Raw genomic sequence first — 5,326 nt, forward strand, 5'->3', positions numbered from 1 at the left:
TTCGATTAGAAATCTGTATGGACTAACTCCAATATACTTTCTAGAGAATCTACTAGACAGTCAGACTCAATCTAGAGAAAAGTATATCGAGGAGTTAATATCTCAATCTCTTGATTTGATCTTTGCTCAAGCAAATAGAAATCTGCGAGTCTTTATCAAATACAAGGATAAAAACTTGGATGGTACCAAAGACCAATATCCAAGGATCAATAAATTTTCAATCAACAACCAAAGGTTGGATTACACAATTGATTGATACAACGCACAACCTGTGATAATTCAATAATATAAAAAAATATAATGCAGAATGGAAATAACACAGACACCAGAAGTTTTTTTAACGAGGAAAACGCAAATGCAGAAAAACCCGGGACCTAGTCCAGTACACTGTATTAAGCCGCTACAGACACTAGCCTGCTACAAACTAACTTCGGTCTGGACTGTAGTTGAACCCTAATCAATCTCACACTGATTCAAGGTACAGTTGCGCTCCTTACGTCTCTGATCCCAGCAGGATACTACGCACTTGATTCCCTTATAAGATATCACCCACAACTAAGAGTTGCTACTGTAAGGACCCTCAAGCTCGTCAACGCTACTAGACTAGTCAAGAGACATATTAGCCGATAATTACTTGATTAGTTTAACACGAACACTAATTAATAGAAATTAATCTAACAACGATCTAACTAGGAAATTAGTAACGTTGAATAGGTCTCAGGAAGTTGTGTGGAATGGACTACTCGAACGTGTCATTCAGATACTGGACGAAGAAGATTTATCAAATTGTTTACGGAGCCTCAATAATTTCACGAGTTATCTCAGAAGTAGATTCCATCCTTGTGGCTGCCCTTATCCATAACTAGGGTGCCTCAGTACAATTCTGTCATCCTTATCCCTAGCCGAACCTAGAAGATATACCCGTGTCTTCTTTTCTTCTTCTTTCATTGTTCTTCTTTATTCTTCTTTCCTCTGCCTGCTCCTCCCCTGTTCATCTTCTGCTGAAATTTGAGAGAGCAAATCAGTGTTTCTTCATTCGGTAAAAGGTGGGAAATATTAAGGAATAACTGTTGGTGGTGGTTTCATTTGAGTAGTCACTTTAGATTTACCAGAAAAGTAAATCAGGCGGAGTCGGATTAGGTTTTAGATTTGATTTGGAGTTTGTATCCGATCGACAAGCAAATCGAGTTGTTGGAAGATGAAGAATGATTGGGTCAGTGTTTAATTTGATGATGGATAACTATTCAGTGAAGAATTGAAGAACTAGGGTTTCTTATGATGGAATCAGATAAGATGTGGAAGATCAAATTGAGAGTCTAGAAGATTGAATTGAGATGGGTTTCACTCGAATTAGGATATAGGGTTGCGAATTTAAAGCTGAGACTGATAATTAGAAGTTATGATGAATCTAGGGTTTGTTCTGCTAATAAGAGGATTAAGGAGATGTTGTCGATGTTGAGTTGGTTGTGATATAGGAAACGCATGGGGTCAAGAGAAACTGCTTCAATATAGAAGTTCGATTTAAGGTAAACCTTTCTCTACTTGGCTGAAGTCTGTTACGTTTCGTTGGTATGTGATTGTGTTACTATCAGTGGAGTTGTAAGATAATATTGTTTGTTCTGGAGGTTATTTTAGGGGTTCTCTGCGAACTGGTGGTGATGTTGAAATTGCATGGGGTACGAGTTCCTGGTAGATGTTTAGAAACTTCAAATGTGGTGTTGGAATTGATATAAAAGGAGTTGAAATTGTAGAAAAGGGAAGTGGAGGTTAAAATGGAATTCAGGAGATGAATGAGGTTGTTGTGATAAATATGCGGATGATATAAAATGGTTAAGTTGATCTATGGTGATTTAATGTGATGAATGGAGTACATGTTGATATTCAGTTTGATTGTATATAGCCGCTGGTTTTGAAATGAGGATAGAATGTGTTGTAGAATGGTGACTGGTGGTGTTGCTGTTCATGGGGTTAAAGGTAAACGATGAAGGTATCTCTTGAGTTGAGTTTATTGAATGTATGTTATGGTGATGGTGTTGCTGTATTTTGGTTGATTGTGCAATCCAGGGAAGAGCTCATAGTGGTTTTAGGATTGATTGTGTTGATCTAAGACTTAAAAGAATGGTAATGGTGGTAAGTTAGTGTGGTACAGTTGAACTGGATTGTGTATGTTTGAACTGGTATTGGTGTTGGGAGATGTTGGTAAATTGCAGGAAGAATTGTTGAGCTGAACTCAGTTGAAGTAGTCTGTAAATTGTGTAAACTCTTGGAGTTGGTTTGTGCTCTTAAGATGTATAGGCCGAGTTGGTTGTATGCTGTCATAGCAAAGGGTTTAGCAAAAGCTTGCAATTTCCGATTAAGGTAAATAGATTTTGTAACTGTAATTGTGTTATCTAGTTATTTGAGTTGACTTGGATGTGAATTGATTTGGTAGTTGATGGTGGAGATGTAGAGTGAAGCTACATTGGTGGTTATGAATCTTTTGTTTGTGTAGAAGAGTAGGTTAGTATGAATGTTGTGAATGGAACAAGAATTGCAGGCGAGAAAGGGTGGATGATGGGAGTTGTAGGACTGTAATTAGTGCTTGCAGTGAAAGCTTGCAACTTCTGCTGTTGCAGGTAGGCTGTGTTATTTTTGTAAATAATTTTAAGTTATAATTTGAATGAATGAATTATTGCAATGAAATAGATTGAAATTGAACTGATGTTAGAATTGTAGTTGGGTAAGAATCTTTGGTTTGTCTGACTGAACTTATTCAGTCTGACTTGTTTGTTTAGCTGACTCAGTCTGACTGAACTGAGTTTACCCTGTTAATCTGAGTTGGATCGGTTTAACTCAGAGTTGACTCAGTCGACCTTGACCGAGTTGACTCAGTTGACTTGACCAGGACCTTGACTTGACCTTAGACATTGACTGTTAGTGACCGTTAGTTGATCTAATTAGACCGGGCCTTAGTTTAATGGGCCTATTTAATGAACGTGGGCTTATAGCCAGTTTTCCTAAGGAACTTGTATTGGACCTTTGTGGTCAAATATAGCCTTTGATTCCTTCTACAGAGTGTAGATATTTATAAGACTTAGCTATCAGACTATAGAACCACCCTAATTTAATTAGTAAACCTTAGCTATGCTAAGGATATAGAGTGATAAATAAATGTACTTGGAACCATTAGTCAGACGTGTATGAGCCTTGTATGAGCCTAAATTCTTAGAGTGCTTCTTTGATTAACAGTTATTAACAACGATCGATTCAAAGGACGAACCAATGAATCGTGGATCTCGAGGTAGGCGTGGCTTGTCATCAAAAGAGGTGGGAATACTTTAACTCTTTTGTGATTATTGTTGTTTTCTTTTACCAATGTTTATGTTTAACAAATTCATGCATTATCTGATTGTGTATTCCATGCATTGTTTTGTTTAAAATTCCGAAAGTACTGTCGATTTCTTTTAAATCTTTCCATTGCTTGGAAAGGAATTGTAATGTTTTGTTTGTCTTTATGAATTGGTTGGGAAATAAGAATTTCCATTTGATTGTTTGGAAATGAGAATTTCCATCTGTGGTATATAGGATACTGCTCCTTCATTTATATCTACATGAATTCGAGCTTTTATGCAATCACTAGGTGCGGGACGAGTCACCATATAGCTACGAGTCACCATTATTATATATTGTTTGGAAGGAGTTAGTTCAATACACATGATTGTTTACCTATGTGAAATTGATTGCGCTTTAACGTTTAGGGAAAACGTGAATTATTTTCAAATCATTTTGGTGATTGCCTAAAAGTTAAATGTTAATTCCTACGGGGCACCCCTTTTAGGGATGATGTGCTCACCCATTCCCACTTTCAGTTTCAGAGACAGATCAAAGTTGCGCATCGGAAGCTTCGAAGAGTTGATTTCATTAGTTGGATAACTTCTACTATGTTTATTATATTGCATACTGTATCTGTAAACCTAATGACTATTGTATATGTATCATTTGAGAGGACTTCTTGTATATATATGTTTCAGAGCGGGTTAGTTTTGGGTTAAGTTTTGTAGCACATTTCTTAATTGAATGATTAAGTATATGATTTAGATTTCTAGTGCTTCTATTTTTAGTTAATCTCTTGGATTAGTCAGCTACTAGCTTAGGGGGAGCTACAATGTTGGTATCAGAGCTCATTATTAGATCTTATATGGGAAACATTAGCTAATAACCAGTGCCAATTAGTGAAATAGATTAGTTTAGAACTGAGTTAGGTTATGAGATAAATCTTAATCACTAAAAGCTATCAATAATTAAAAGATTTATTTGATTGATTGATTTGGTTGTTTGAATGTGTAATTAAGTAAAAATATTAGGGTACATCAATAACTTAGAGAGTAATTAGTCTGAAAAGTTTGAACGTGTACACAATCCAAAATTACAAAAATAGTGAAATTAGTAATTGATAAATCTTGAAAGTCACATAGTAATTTATTGAGTACCTTGACTTACACGTAGGGTCAAAAATTTATAATCACATAAATATTAATAATATTGTTGGGACTTAATAATATTCGTAAGAGTAGTTAGAATAATACTTCGATCATCAGTGTTAATAATAAAATATTTTAATAGTAATTATAAATGATAGTAAAAAAATAATAATAATAATTTTGATAAAGTAATGCTAGTATTTCTCGATTAGTTACATATTGAACTTAAGCTAACTAAAATTTCAATAAGGATATATAATGGATAAAAATAATTATGGTCAAATAATTATGGAAAATGAATAACGCTTGTTAGTAATCTTGTACTGAAAGTATCTTTAGTCTAACAAATAATCCAGTAAATCTTTAGAATGAAACAAATAGAAATGAAGTAATAATAATAATTTTCGGATGCTTAGTGTAATATAAGGATTAAAAGAAAATATATTCGTATACTAATAGGATCCTTCTTCATAATAAATTTAATCATCTTTTGAAATGAAAAATTAGTATGACGAACTTAGCATAATTTAAATTCAAATCTAGTTAACAAATATATAGTGATAAAACAATGATTAGGATTAAATAGCTATGGAAAATTATTAGTGCAGTACGATTAAGCTTTGCAAAGTTAACTAATAATAAATTAGAATTATGTGTTTTGCGTTCAAACGAGATGGATAATATAAGACTTATTAGGTAGGATTAAGTTCGTGAGGTCATATGATGCATACAATAAAGACTAAACTTGTTAACGACCTTATACCCGGATTTTCTTTAGTCCGATAAATGATTCATTAAATCATTAAAATATACACATGAAGTGGTATTGATAGTACTTGGATGCTTAGTACAAAATTAGATTTAAA

The 5,326-nt window shown here is 34.0% G+C and overlaps 1 long non-coding RNA gene across 1 annotated transcript; it reads left to right on the top strand.

Moving 5' to 3' along the window:
- Positions 1 to 937: 937 nt before the first annotated feature.
- LOC113322941 lies at positions 938 to 4,093 on the top strand. Its single transcript, XR_003347364.1, has 3 exons — positions 938 to 2,615; positions 3,229 to 3,306; positions 3,849 to 4,093. It is a non-coding gene; the product is annotated as an uncharacterized LOC113322941 (long non-coding RNA).
- Positions 4,094 to 5,326: the final 1,233 nt, after the last annotated feature.

This window comes from Papaver somniferum, chromosome 11, assembly GCF_003573695.1.
Source record: "Papaver somniferum cultivar HN1 chromosome 11, ASM357369v1, whole genome shotgun sequence".
NCBI classification, from domain to species: Eukaryota; Viridiplantae; Streptophyta; class Magnoliopsida; order Ranunculales; family Papaveraceae; genus Papaver; species Papaver somniferum.